This window comes from Bos indicus, chromosome 2 (genome assembly GCF_029378745.1).
Source record: "Bos indicus isolate NIAB-ARS_2022 breed Sahiwal x Tharparkar chromosome 2, NIAB-ARS_B.indTharparkar_mat_pri_1.0, whole genome shotgun sequence".
Taxonomy (NCBI): Eukaryota; Metazoa; Chordata; class Mammalia; order Artiodactyla; family Bovidae; genus Bos; species Bos indicus.
Window position 1 is genome coordinate 70,968,192 of NC_091761.1, and position 15,458 is coordinate 70,983,649.

Genomic DNA, 15,458 nt, shown 5'->3' on the forward strand with positions numbered 1-15,458 from the left:
TAAATTGCCATTTTCTGCAGCCATTATGTTTGGCTTTGTATCTGAGAAGTAAAGGCATCTCTCTCTCTCTCTCTCTCTCACACACACACACACTCACTCCTGTGGTGAGGCAGTCTGCCCTGCGTTGGATGACATTTATTCATTTTATGTATCCTGGGTTCTGCTGGCTGTCCTGCCTCAGTTCCTGTAGCAAAGAGACTTGAGTCTGAGCCACTAATTATCACCAGTGAGGTTTCCTCCCTAAACAGGAAGTATCAGGCCAGAGCCACTCGCTTGCAGTGCACTCTGAAACCAAGCATCAGTCACTATCTGGTTCACTCCCTGCAGCCAGGAACCAGAGTGCAGGCTGAGGCAGTGGCAGCCCAGCTGTCCAAGCCCCTGGCAGTCCCATGCCTTCTGAGCATCTGTCTGAGTTCTGTGTTCCAAGCCAAAGTCAGGCAGCTTACAGGTCAGGGGGAGACTCCAGGAAGAACGGGTGGCCAGATCACAGTGGGGCTGTCAGGGGACGCATGCGTCAGATCCTCGCATCGGCCTGTCGTGGGTGAGTCTGGTTATAGGGTGCAGAGCCACATGGCCTGGGCAGCATGTGGGGCCCTCTCTCCAGCCCCTCCAATCCTGGGCTGCTTGAGTGTACCCCAGCATCTCGGGGAGCCCCTGTTTTAGAACTGGCACCAAAGAGTATCATCTGGTGATCTTGCCAAAATGGGAAATCTTATCTGCACATTAAGTCATAAACCTTTTCAAAGTAAAGGGTTCAAGGATTTATCACACACAGTGCCTTCAGTTAATGTGAGCACTGGCTTTGTGGGCTCTGGTGTGTTAAAAAAAAAAAAAAAGGTTAATGTTTATGATATATTTTTGTGGAAGGCAGGTCCATTTGGGAATTGTAAATTTTACTTATTAGTAACCACTTCTGGGTTGCTTTATCAGAGAACTGCTGCTGTAAGTAGTCCAACCGGATTTTTTTAGAATGTTTCAAAAATCTAAATGTTTGTAAAAAGCCCTATAAATTTTTTATTCACTTCTGTTTTGCAGGCAGTGTGGTGATAAACCTCTCTTTTCTGTCCAACCAAACTTGCATATATGTCTTTGTGTGTGTACAGGGTTGTGTGTGCACGCATGTGCACGCACTCCTGCTTTCTGTTATTCTCTTCTGTAGGAACTTCTCAGCCTTCCTTTTAAAAATATAATGATTTTTTAATGATGTCTAAATAATGATTCCAGGCAGTATTACAAGAAATCTAACAGTAAAATGTTTGTTAGAGTCCATCAGAAAGGGAAAATGCCCTCAGAAAAAAAATAGAAACGCACCAATTAGATGTGTGTGTCTGTGACCCAGCTTTTAAACCTGTACTTGAGATGGCATCTTCTATGCTGTCTCCTGTCAGGTCAACTGTGGGGGTTTGGGGGGGCGGGCAACTGGATACAGGTAGACTCTCCTTCTTGCCCCCTGGACCCCTCAACCTGAGATCAGGGAGGGAGGGCCAGTGCTGCTGTGGTTTAGAATCTAGGACAGAGGGCAGCCCTGGATCCGCAGAAACAACTTGAGAATGAGGTTGGAAAGTATGGGTTTGGGCAGCTCAGCTGGGCAGAGGGAGAGCAGAGAGGAAGCCAAGCCACCTCAGAGCCCCATGTAGACCAGACGACTGGCTATTACTCACACCCATGTGAATGAGCAGGACTGGACGGGGCTGGGGTAAGAGCCACTTAGGGGCCTTCAGGAAGTCCTGACTTGACGTCAGCTTTCTCATCTGTAAAATGGAAGCAGTGATACCCTGAGTGTACAAGTCCACAGTTAAAGTCTCTCCACTGTGTGAGTCAGACCCCACCTCATCGTCGCTTCTTTGACTCCTGATTGTTGGTGATGTGGCATGTGCCAGACACTTGCTGGGTACTGGGCTGTGACTTCCCAGCTGCATCTCAGTAGGGAAGGGCTGGCGGACCTCATAGCCCTGGGGAGACCCAGATTTCTACATGCCGTGGCTTTAGGGGCAGTCATGTGGAGGGAAGAAGGAACTAGGGGACTTCCCTGAAAACCGTATCTATTTGCATAACAAGTAGCCGGCTTTGTACTTATTGTCTCTTTCAGATTTATAAAATGGGAAAGATTTTGTCGGAGGTGTATTCACTTTACCAGACTGGGAAATGTGAATTATTCATATCAAAGTGTATTCATTTTAATATTAACATTAGCACATGGGGAAGGGCGATGGAGATTTAAGGAGGCTAGGAACTCTACCACCATCCACCCCTTGGGCCTCTCAAAGAAAGTTCCTACCATTATATGCTGGTTCCATCCTGTAAGCATGCTGCAGGGAGCCAAGGGGACCAGGGGAGGGAGGTTAATCCTGCCTTGAAGAGGAGGTAGGGTGAGGGCTTCACAGAGGAATGGCCTTTCTGCTGGACTTTGAGTTTTGTCATTTTGAAGGAAAAGACTTTTCAGGCACAAAGATTAAGTCTATGACTTGATCAGGAAAAAGCATGAGGAAGGATGTCCAGAGTCAAGACCATAGGCCAGGTGGGTCTTGATTGGGAAAAGCCAAGGAATTCATCTGCCAGAAGCCACAGCTGTGCCTCACCTGCCCCAGGTACTGTTCCCTGATGGAGAGGGCAGATCGCTCTGAATGGTTGCCACCTCCTGGCTCAGAGATTCATGGACCCTGGAGCCATTGGCCCAGCATCCCTGAAGCCTCCTTCCCTGGGTTTGTCCTTACCAGGCTGCACCCTAATGTGTCTCAGATGTGGTGTTTGATTTCCTACTTTGGCCAGAGTTGCACGAGCTGAATTGCATCATTCTGTTTCTTTGCAGTGTGTGAGTGCAGCTATGCATTGGTCTTCTGTGTTACTAAGTTCATCGAACAGTGAAATGTCTGGCCAGTTCTAACAGTATAAGCAAGCTACAGTAGGACTTCAAAACTCATCATGTGATTTAATCCCCTCTGGGCAGAGGAGGACCCCAGCTAGGTGCTGGGGTGAACAGCCAGGGCTCATTCCCAAGCACACTCTGCCCTCGGGCACAGAATCTAGCAGTTAAGTCATCCAAACCACAAACATTGATTGAGCACCTACATGGTGCTAGGCCCCAGACCAGATGCTAGAGACACAGAAATGAGTCCAAAGCGGCCCCTAGTCTGGCGGGGTGATAAACGAGCAAACCGGTATGTGTGGTCAATGGTAATGTGACAGGAGTGCAGACTGAGTCACGGAGCACAAGGTGCCCCTGTCCTTCAGGGCCCAGGAGGAAGCCAGGAGGTGCTCCCAGGACCTCCCGGACCAGTTCTTTGAGCTCTCAGAGACTTCTAACAAAAGTCAGAGTTCTGTGTGGAGCTGGCCTGTGGCAGGTGGTTGGGATGGAGTGGCGTGACAACCATCCTCACACAGAGCAGTTGGAGAGTGGAGGCTGAGTCCCACTGTCCCTAAGAGTTCAGAGGAAGAGGCCCCTGAGGGTCAGTTTCAGGCACCCCAGAGGCTTTCTGGAGAAGGTGGACCATCAGCTGGGCAAAGCCAGGAAACATGCACCCCAAACCCAAGAATCTGGCCATGTGAGGCAGGCTGAGCCGCTTGGCCAAAGTCTGGGGACCTGCCCTTTCCTTTCCTCTATCCTCCCCAGGGGCAGGGGAGCCCCCAGGGCCAGGTGGGCCTATTTCTGGATGTGCAAAGGTACATCATGGCAAGGGGAAAGGGTGGAGGCAGCAACCAGCCCCAAGACCCATCTGGCCCCAGGAGTTGCAGCACCAAGTGTCCCTGGAAAGCGAGAAGCCATCCAACCCCCATCGCTGAGGCGGCAGATTTCACTTGCCGCTGCCTGACAGCCTCCAACCTGGCTGGCTTAACCGGTCCATAGGGAGCTGGCTGCTTCCACATGCCAGCACCCTGACCTCACTGGGCAGAGGCAAGTGTTCCTCCCTGGCTCCCACAGTGCTGGGCACGCCCTCATTCAAGCACTTTTCTCCTGGCCATGGGGTGTAGCCGACCTTTCCCCTAAGAGCCTCAAGAGGACAAACCGTCTTTTTAGCCACCTGCCAGAACACCTGGAGAAGGAAATGGCAACCCACTCCAGTATTCTTACCTAGAGAATCCCATGGACAGGGGAGCCTGGTGGGCTGCTGTCCATGGGGTTGCACAGAGTTGGACACAACTGAAGCGACTTAGCAGCAGCAGCAGCCAGAATGCCTGCTAGGTACGCAGTGGGTATTCAGACCAGGGTTGGCAGGACCAACATTTACGTAAAACCACACAGGATGTGCACTGCCCAACTCCAGAGGGCACTGTTCGCATGGATCGCAATGTAAACGGTGCCCCTGGGGTTGTGAGCACAGGGCCCCTTGCTAGCATCTTCCCTGCTTTGCGCCACTGGCCTTGGTGCTGACCACCGGGACTTCCTCCCTCCCCCTCGCAAGCAGCACTGACCACCCTCCTGCCTCTGTGCTGACGGTGGGTAGTGATGAACTGTGCAAGTGAGCATTTCCTCCAGGCCTGGCTGTCAAATCCTAGTGAAAGAATACATGGATATGGATATGACTTCAGGCCATCTGAATTCTTGGTCCTTCAGGAAACTAAGTCTTCTGGGGAGATCACCCCAGTTGATGTGTTGGGGGCTCCTGGGTCCACAGGATCCGTGTGGTCTCCTGGTTTCACTACTCTCTTCTCCCTCAGTGGGAGAGGTGACCCCCTGCAGTGGGCCTGGTGACCCACACACAGTCCGGGGAGGGGGCCATGGGAGCAGTTTGCCTGGAGGGTTCACCTCATTGGCTGAGTGGGCAATACCACTATAGCCTTGACCGCCTTCTCTTTACCAGAAAGAGCCAGCTTTGGGAGGCCAAAGTGTGTGCAGGGATGGGGTGCACCTGGCCCTCAAGACTGAAAGGAGTATAAGAAGAGTTAATGACACCTGGGGTCCTGGGGGTCAGGGAGGCTTAATGAAGGAGTGGCCTAAAGGCTAGGCCTGACTATAAGAATTCAAGGAAGAAGTCAGATCGGAAGTGGTTCTTACATGCAAGTAATTCATTAATTCACTTGCCCCTCACACAGACCTTTTGTGAGCATCTGCTGCAGTGTTTTTAGCCTGTGGTCCTAGGACCAGTAGCATCAAAAATCCTGGGGATGCAGCCCAGCAGTAGGTTTTTGCTTTTGTTTTTGGCCGCGTGGCACTTGGGATCATTTGTTGCAGAGCACGGACTCTCTAGTTGTGGTGTGCAGGCTCAGCAGTGGCAGCTCCTGGGCTTAGTTCCTCCGTGGCATGTGGGATCTTAGTTCCCCTGAGCAGGGATTGAACTCGCGTCCTCTGCTTTGAAAGACTGATTCTTAACCACTGGACCACCAGGGAAGTCCTGCTCAGCAGTATGGTTTCTTTTTTTTAATACATATATAGTTTTATTAATTTGTTTGTTTTTGACCATGCTAGGTCTCTGTTGTTTCCCTGGCTTTTCCGTAGTTGTGGTGTACGGGCTTCTCGTTGCGGTGGCTTCTCACTGAGGAGCACAGGCTCTAGGGCTCAGGCTTCAGTAATCACAGCACGTGGGCTCAGTAGTTGTAGTAGAATATGGGCTTAGTTGCTCCATGGCATGTGGGATCTTCCTGGATCGGGGGTTGAAACCCATGTTCCCTGCATTGGTAGGCAGACTCTTCACCATGGAGCAACCAGGGAAGTCCCACCCAGCAGTATGTTTTACCAAGCCCTCCAGATGACTCAAGTGTAGCTCAGGATTGACCTAATACATTCGAGGCACTGGGCTAAGTGCTGGGACTACAGAAGTGAATTTGACTGTTCTTGCCCTTGGAGTCTGGGGAGGACAAAGGCAGGAAAGAGAGATCCTGTCAGTGCAAAAGGGCTGTTCTCAAAGAGCATGAAGGCAGAGTGGCTGCTGGTGGGGTTTGATCTAGGAGCTGGGGTTGCTGGTAAGGGCTGCTGGTGGCCTGTCAACACCAGTGCCTTGAGCTCCATCCCTGGGAGGGAGCCTGGTGCTGAGACTAGCAAAGCCCGGTCCCTTGGTGCCCTGCCCCTGACCACCAGCCTCTCTCCACTGTACCCCTCCCTGCTCAACTACCCCCTGTTACTTCTTCCTAAGCCCCAAAGAGCAGCATGACTTTTCCTCCAATTGTCTTAGTGAGAAGTGTGTGCAGATATCCAGACCATTACCTCAGAGCGTATTTTTAGAAAACTTTAGAGTAAAATTTTCCATTCAGCAGAGAACACCATTTATTGATTTAGGTGCATTTATTTCTGCTTTACACAGATCAAAGGTTTTTAAAAATCCTAGGCAGAGAGGAACAACATGAAACTCATATGAGTTCTAACAGGCTCAGATCGTGGCACTTTGCTACCTCCTATAATCCTTACTATGTTTCATTAAAGTAAGTGACATCACTCCATTGTACAGATGAAGAAACTGAGGCTCAGAGAGGTAAAGTGACTTGCCAAGGCCACCCAGCTCGTAAGTGGTACAGCTGAAATATAACCCCATAACTGCCTGTGTTCTTGCTGGCCCACTTTGCATTTTCCTAAGGTGACTGATCCTGAGTAAATCCAAATGTTTTACAAGACCACACTCTGCTAGGCAACCTCCCAATGACCACTGATGGCTCTCAGGGGCCGATCTTCTGCCTAATTAAGGAAGGGATGAGTTTGGTGGGGAAAGATGAATGTGTTGGACCTAATGCAGGCAGATTGGCAACTGTGTGCTAGTTTCCAGCTGCAGGTCCTTACATAAACCCTCAGCCACTATGAGGAGCCGATGATGCCTGCCTGTCCCCACTCACTGGAACACACGTGCCCTATTCGCTGACCCATCCCAGGAGCTGGTAGGTGAGCCTCAGGCCTTAGCACCCTTCCTTGCAGGCCATCCACCGTGGCTCTGGAACAGCTGTCTGCTGACATGGGGTGGAATGCAGAGAAGTAGTTGTGTGGGCAAAAGCTGCAAGGCCCATTCAGAAGCAAAGAGGACTGTTTAGCCCATGGTATTATCTGCCTTTGGGGCTTCCGAGGTGGCTGAGTGGTAAAGAATCGCCTGCAATGCAGGAGACATGGGGTTGATCCCTGGGTCAGATCCCCTGGAGAAGGAAATGGCAACTCAGTTCAGTATTCTTGCCTAGGAAATTCCATGGACAGAGGAGCCTGGTGAGCTACAGCCCATGGGGATGCAGAGAGTCAGACACAACTGAGCAACTAAACAACAGCAACCATCTCCCCTACAGCAGTAGTTAATAGTGTTGATTACATAAGCCTCACTTTTCTACATGTCCTGGGGCTTAGAAACCTCAAATTTTGGGAACAACTAGGACATAACTTGGGAAGGTTGCAGAATCACCAACACTGATGTCACAAAATCCATGCATTAACTCATGAGCAGTCCTTAAACTCTCACCAAAGCATGTTTGCTCTTAGTTTACACATAGTAACAGGCTGTGTAGTGTCTCAGGTTTTTTTGTAACAACTTTATTGAGCTATAATTCGTGTACTATATAATTCATCCATTTAAAGTAAGCCACCCAGTGGTTTTTTAGTATATGCACAGAGCTGTACACCCATCACCACAATCAATTTTAGAACGTTTTCATCACTCCAAAAAGAAACCCTGTACCAGTGAGCAGTCACTCTTCATTTTCCCCAACCCCGTACCCCCCGCCCCCAACCTTAGTTCCTGGCAGCCTCTCATCTACTTTCTGTCTCTGTAGACTTGCCTGTTTCTAGGCATTTCATATAAATGGAATCATACAGTATGTGGCCTTTTGAGACTGGTTCCTTTCATTTAACATAATATTCTCCAAGTTCATAATGTTGTCGTGTGTATTAGTTCTTCATTCCTTTTCACTATGAATGTTATTCCGCTGTGTGCATGAACCACATTTTGTTTATGCATTCATGAGTGGCGGCCATTGGGGTGTTTCCTCTGGGTTTATTGTGAATGTGCTACTGGGAACATTGGTGCACACATTTGTGTGTGTATATATGCTTTCATTTTTCTAGGGTATCTGTGTTCCTACAAGTGGGATTGCTGGAGTATATAGAAACTCTGTTTAAATTTCTGAGGAACCTCCAGACTCTCTTCTCCAGCGGCTGTACCACTTTACTTCCCCAATAGCAGTGGATGCGGGTTTTGATTTCTCTATATCCCCACCAACAATTTTTATCTTTGTCTCCCTCTTTTTTTTTTGGTTAAGCCATCCTGCTGCTGCTGCTAAGTCTCTTCAGTTGTGTCCGACTCTGTGTGACCCCATAGACGGCAGCCCACCAGGCTCCCCCATCCCTGGGATTCTCCAGGCAAGAACACTGGAGTGGGTTGCCATTTCCTTCTCCAATGCATGAGAGTGAAAGGTGAAAGTGAAGTTGTTCAGTCGTGTCCGACTCTTAGCGACCCCATGGACTGCAGCCTACCTGGCTCCTCCATCCATGGGATTTTCCAGGCAAGAGTACTGGAGTGGGGTGCCATTTCCTTCTCCAATGCATGAAAGTGAAAAGTGAAAGTGAAATTTCGCAGTCGTGTCTGACTCTTTGCAACTCCATGGACTGCAGCCCACCAGGCTCCTCCGTCCATGGGATTTTCCAGGCAAGAGTACTGGAGTGGATATAAAGTGATACCTCATGGTTTTCTTGATAATTTGCTTTTCCATGGGGGCTGATCATGTTGAGCATCTTTTTGTGTGTTTCTTGAAAACCAGTATATCTTTGGAGAAATGTCTACTCAAATCCTTTGCCCAATTTTATATAGGCTGTCTTTTTAATATTGAGCTCTAAGCGTTCTTTATATACTTAGAAACAAGCCCCTCATTGGATATATGGCTTGCAAAATTGCCCTGTCATTCTGTGGGTTGTCCTTTCACTGTCTTGATAGTGCGTCGTCTGTATTTCTTGTCCACAGCCAATTAGCAGGATCTTGGAGGGCTTTAATTAAGAGGCAAGCAGGCTGACAGCTGTGATAAATGTCCTGCCAGTGAGGGAGGAAGTAAGCCTATAACACAGTTCTATAAAAGCAAGACGAGACTCAGGAACATCCCTTCTTGCAGCTCAGGTTGATCTCTGGGTTCTGGGTGAGGATGTGCTTGCCTTTTCTCGAAACAGGCACTGCATTTTGGAAGGATTTCTGCCCCCAAAGGACAAATAGAGTAAGTTTTGAAGCTGGAAGCTCCTGTGACATGTATCTCTAGTCACAAATATGCATGGAACATCTGCAATGTTTCAGGCACAAGGCTGGGTTTTAGAAGTCGGGTCATGGAACAAGCATGGTGATCTCTACCTTCTCAAAGTTGACTGGGGCAAGGCATGGGGACGCCAACAGACAAGGACCTAGAGAAGCCCCCTAGGTCCCTAACCACAGGCAAAGCCCAGGTGTGTACCAGGCTCAGCTAATCCATGCCCACTGAGGGAAGCCAGGCGGTCTTCCACCATTTCACAGATGAGGAAACTGAAGGAACTTGTCCATGTCTACTTGTGAGGAAATTGTCAGGATGGAACCTAGAGTTTCAGCCTCTGAGAGCCATGATCTTCATCTCTATGCTTTTTTAGTCTTTTTTTTTAAGTTCTGGGTAAGAATTTGCATTTTCATTTATGACTTGCCAGCTCCCGGGTGCTGGCTGTGGACACATATACCCTTTGCCCCAGGGCCACGAGCTATCTGTGGATCCCTGCTCTTCAGCTCCTGGGCCTTTTCTTACACAGGCTCATCTTTCTAGAAGGCTTTACTGAGCTCAATTGCACATCTTTCAAGGCTCAGCTCAGGCCCACCTCCTGCAGGAAGCTGCCCAGCTGCCCTGTCTGTGGGCAGGGTCCTCTCCCAGGGGACCGTGTTCAGTTGCCTCTTGTGCATGTCACTCCGTGGGGACCCCAGTGTCTGGAGGGTGTGAACTTCCCCAGGGGTTGTCAGGGATCATCCCTGGGAGTGGGAAGAAAACTTAGAGCTTCTGTTTGTTTTTAAATTTTTAGCCTTATCTCTTTACATTTATGTGTGTTTATATATGATTTATTCTGTATATAACATTAGAGTGCACAAGTCATACTAAAATATACTTAATTTATAAATAAATAGAGCAGTTCTGGTTTGATCCCTGGGTCGGGAAGATCCCCTGGAGGAGGGCATGGCAACCCACGCCAGTATTCTTGCCTGGAGAATCCCATGGACAGAGGAGCCTGGCGGGCTACAGTCCATGGGGTCACAAAGAGTCAGACACGACTGAAGTGACTTAGCACAGCACATACATAGAATTACAGGAATGTAAGCCCCCCAGATTTAATGTTAAAATTTTAAAATAAAGCTCGAACACAACTGTGGGCCACTTGAGGGCAAGAATTGTGCCATATTCCTCTTGCAGTCCATGAGGCCAGAAATGTTAGCTAAGTTAGCCTCTGCCCTGGGGGTGGAGGGGGTGGCATCCCAGGTGGCCTGCAGACCCTCCAGCTGCAGGGTGCCAAGCTGGCACCCCCGCCCCCACCCATATCCGGCCCCAAAGCAGTGCCTTCGTGGCTGCAGCCTGCTCCAGCCCCTGGGATCTGACGGGCGTGTGCCGCCCGTGTGGAAGGGGCTGCAGCGCTGTCCATGCCCTGACTGCCCACCTCTGAAGGCCTGTCTGAGAGCAGACAGAAGCTGGCAGGCAGGCCTGTGGGCCAGGCCTGGCTCCCAGCCACAGACAACCCATGTTGTGGCCCTGCCAGGAAGGAGGAGTGGCAAGCAGGGCAGAGACCCAGAGGGGACTGGGAACTGAGGTTTGTGCCAGTTCCTGCACAACCAGGCCTACATGTTGTTCCGTCCACAGTTTGAGAAGGGGAGGCGGGAAGGTGTGTATGTGCAGGCCGCAGGCCCCAGCTGCCCCAACCCAGCTGCAATTTGATCCCCTCCCTTCCACCTCCCCCAGATCTGTAAATAGAATAGCAGGGGAGCCAGGGCCCAGGCAGGGTTAGGCCCTCTCACCTTTGGGTCACATGGACAGGCAACAGGGGCTCCGCCAGACCTTTGGGGCCTCCAGGATCCTACCACATGCCCTGCTCTTGCCAGCATCATGCCAGCTGCAGGCCTCATGCTGGGCACTGGGAGGGCCGAAGAATTCTGAAAGGCCCGTGAAACTCTTCAGAGGAGAGTACACATAGATACACACACACACACACACGTACATGTACACGTAGCACCAGTCAGAAAAGGTGGCTCTGAGCTCTTGTTAACTAATTTTATGCTCACAACAGTCCTTGGAGAAAGATGCAATTTGTGTCCCCATTTTAAAGGTGAGAGGACTAAAGTGCAGAAGCACCTGGGTGGTGAGCAATGGGCGTGGCTATGATCAGAACCTGGCACCTCTGCCCAGGTGGCTGGCCTTTTCCTGTCCCGAGGACCAGATTTTGGACGCAAGAAGCACTTTGGAGGTGTTTCATGTTTAGTTCCCATTTACCCTGAGGCTCAAAGCAGGGCCACTGAGGACGATAAGTCTGGATGTTTAATAGGTCCCTAGATGTTCCAATGTTTCAGGGTCAGTTCAGGGCAAAACTGGGACCAGCCCCAGGTCCCCCAGTCCGGGGCTGTGGCTTCCCTCAGCTTCAGCTGTGTCACCTCAGATCCCTGACGGGAAGCAAATACAAATGAGGTTCTGAGCAGTGAAGCCTGAGTGCCAGCCCTGAACACTTCCTCCCACCTTGTGATGCTAAGTCTGGGGATAAACACAGACAGGATTCCAAGTCCAGACCTCACTGACTTCTCTTTGGGCTGGTTCATGTTTACTGTGAGGCTGTCGATCACTCAGAGCTCTTCAAGGACCAGCAGAGGCTGTGTGTGCCATAATGTTGTCGTTGGCTGCCCCTTTGGAAGCCCTATCCCGTCTTTTCCTGCATTACCCAACACACACACAGACACATGCAATTATAAACCACTGGAGAGTGGGGAGTGTTTCTTATTCATCTTTATGCTCCCAAGAGTGTTTAGCACATGGTAATTGCTCAGGAGATGGGAAGGAGAAGGGGAGAGCAAAGCCAGAGGAAAGGCTTCTGTTCATGAGGGGACCTGCTTGGGATCCTCCAAATCATTAGCAAACATGAAGGTGACCTGGAGGCCTCAGTGTGGTGACTCTCCCTCCCATAGGAACAAAGCCTGCTCTGGCGCCGGTGTCTCCAGGTGGCTAGAGCAGGGACTGGGGAGACCCCAGGGAAAGCTGGGCCATAGGGAAAGCTGGAGTCCCTAGAGAGGGATGTACAGTTATCTTGGCCCAAATCCCTGATGCTAGCCTGGGAATCTAAGGTCGCCTGAAAAGCCCCTGTCACCACTCACCCCTCTTCCTCAGGTACAGAGGCACTGGGAGGGTCACTGCATCCTTCCATCACCTCATCCCTGCCGCTGGGACAGTGCTGGCACCCAGGGTCTGCTTCATCACCAGAGCCGCCATCCACCCAGTGCTGGCTTAAGTGCTGAGAGAGCACTGTTCTGGATGCTTAACACATATTGGTTTCTTCACTGCTACAACCCCCCCATAATGTGTGCTGTTATCAACTGTAGTCACCATGGTGTTCATTAGATCTCCCAAACATTCTCATAACTGAAAGTTTCTACCCTTAGGCCAATATCTCCCCATTTCTCCTGGTCACCGGTCTACTCTCTACTTCTAAGTTGGGGTTTTTCAGAACCACATATAATTGGGGTCATGCAGTATTTGTCTTCTGTATTTGGTTTATTCCACTTAGCATAATGTCCTCCGGGTTCATTATATTGATGCAAATATCAAGATTTCCTTCTTTTTTTAAGGTTGAATAATATTCCATTGTACTCATACACCATATTTTCATTATCCTTCATCCACGGACAGACACTGAGGTTGTTTCCTTATCTTGTCTACTACAAATTATGCTGCAATAAACATGGGGTACAGATCTCTCCAAGAGAGTGATTTTCTTTCCTTTGGTAAATATCCAGTAGTAGTGTGCTGGAGCATCTGGTAGTTCTATTTTTAATATTTTGAGGAGTCACTGTGCTGTTTTCCACAATGGCTGTATGAATTTACATTCCTACTAGCAATGCATCAGTTCAGTTTAGTCGCTCAGTTGTGTCTGACTCTTTGCGACCCCATGAATTGCAGCACGCCAGGCCTCCCTGTCCATCACCAACCCCCAGAAGGGTTCTCTTTTCTCTACATGTGTGCCAACACTTACTATCTTTTGACTTTTTGACACTAGTCATCCTAACAGGTATGAGGTTTTGATTTACATTTTCCTGATTAGTGATGTTAAGTATCTTTTTATATATTTGTTGACCATTTGTATGTCTTCCTTAGCAAAATGTCTGTTAATTCCTTTGCATTTTTAATTGGATTACTTGGGTTTTTACTATTGAGTTGTATGATTTCCTTAAATATTTTAGAAATTAACCCCTTAATGGATATGATTTACAAATGTTTTCTTCCATTCCATAGATTACCTTTTCATGTTGTTGACTGTTGATTTTTCCTTTGCTGTGCAAAAACTTTTTAGTTTGATATAGTCAAACTCAATTTGTTTGTTTTTACTTCTGATCTTTGTACTTTTGGTGTCAAATCTAAATGAAGTCATTGACAAGACCAATGTCAAGGAGCTTTTTCCCAAGTTTTTTTCTAGGACAGTAATACAGTTTCAGGTCTTGTTTTTTTTTTTTTTGAGTGTGAGTCTTTAATCCATTTTGAGTTGATTTTTCTGTATGATATGAGATATGGGTCCACTTTCATTCTTTTCCATAAGGATGTCCAGTTTTTCCAAAGCCATTTATTGAAGAGATTGTCCCTTCCCTATTGCATATTCTTGACCATATATGCATGGGTTTATTTCTGGGTTGGCTATTCTGTTTTGGTTTATGTCTGTTTTATGTCAGTAATATATTGTTTTAATTACTAAAGTTTTGTAATATAATTTGAAATCAGGAAGTATGATGCTTCCAGCTTTGTTCTTCTTGCTCAAGATTGCTCTGGTTATTTCAAATCTTTTATGGTTCTGTATGAATCTTAGTATTTTTTTTTTCTATATCTGAAAAATGTCATTGGAATTTTTGTATAGATTGCTATGAATCTGAAAGTCTTTTAATTTATTAGCATCTTCTTCAATTTCTTTCATCAGTGTTCCGTAGTTTTAAGTGTACAGATCTTTCCCCTCCTTGGTTAAATTTATTCCAAAGTATTTTATTCTTTAAAAAATATTTATTTATTTGTTTTATTTGGCTGCATTGGGTCTTAGTTGCAGTACACATGGGATCTTTTGTTGTGGCAAATGGGCTTAGTTGCCCCAAGGCATGTGGGATCTTAGTTCTCTGACCAGGGATCAAACCAGCACTCCCTGCATTGGGAGGCAGATTCTTAACCACTGGACCACCAGGGAAGTCCTTGTTAATGGTACTGTATGGGACTGTGAAGAAAGCTGAGCACCGAAGAATTGATGCTTTTGAACTGTGGTGTTGGAGAAGACTCTTGAGAGTCCCTTGGACTGCAAGGAGATCCAACCAGTCCCACCTAAAGAAGATCAGTCCTGGGTGTTCATTGGAAGGACTGATGCTAAAGCTGAAACTCCAATACTTTGGCCACCTCATGCGAAGAGTTTGACTCATTGGAAAAGACCCTGATGCTGGGAGGGATTGGGGGCAGGAGGAGAAGGGACGACAGAGGATGAAATGGCTGGATGACATCACCAACTCGATGGACATGAGTTTGAGTGAACTCCGGGAGTTGGTGATGGACAGGGCGGCCTGGCGTGCTGCCATTCATGGGGTCACAAAGAGCTGGACACGACTGAGCGACTGAACTGAACTGAACTGATGGGACTGTTTAGTGCATTCCTTTTTCAGATAGTTCATTGTTGGTATATATACAGCTTATTTTTGCATGTTGATTTTCTATCCTGCAGCTTCACTGGATTAATTTCTTAGTTTTAATAGTTTTTTGGTGGTGTCTTTAGAGTTTTCTATATATAAGATCATGTCAACTGTAAAGAAAGACAATTTTATTTCTTCCTTACCAATCTGGATGTCTTTTGTTCTTTTTCTTGTCTGATTGCTCTAACTAGGACTTCCACTACTATGTTGAGTAGAAGTGGCCAGGAGTGGGCATCCTTGTATTGTCCCTGATGACTTAGAGGAAAAGCTTTCAGCTTCTCATGATTGAGTATGATGTACGTGTGAGCTTGTCATGTATGGCCTTTATTATACTGAAGTACATTCCTAATTCTGTATCTAACTTGTTGAGAGTTTTTATCATGAAAGAATGTTCTCTTTTGTTAAATGTTTTTTCTGCATCTATTGAGATGATCGGATTAATTTCATCCCTCATTCTTTCATTATGGTACATCACATTTAAAGGTTTGCCTATGTTGAACCATCCTGGCATCCCAGGGATAAATCCCACTTTGATCGTGGTGTAGGATCCTTTTAATGTGCTGCTGAATTCAATTTCTTAGTGTTTCATTGAGGATTTTTGCATCTATGTTCATCAGGGATATTGGCCTGTAATTTCCTTCTCTTGTACTGTCCTTATCT

The 15,458-nt window shown here is 47.8% G+C and overlaps 1 protein-coding gene across 3 annotated transcripts in view; it reads left to right on the top strand.

The window, feature by feature from the left end:
* Positions 1-15,458, top strand: part of STEAP3 (STEAP3 metalloreductase) — a 51,776-nt gene that overhangs the window by 12,086 nt on the left and 24,232 nt on the right. The window contains exon 1 of one of the 3 annotated variants that reach the window (XM_070768841.1): positions 408-541. The exons of the other annotated variants lie outside the window; for them this stretch is intronic. The gene's annotated coding sequence lies outside the window, so the exon portion shown is untranslated. Of the gene's footprint in view, positions 1-407; positions 542-15,458 lie in introns of those variants that run through there. 3 annotated transcript variants of the gene reach the window in all.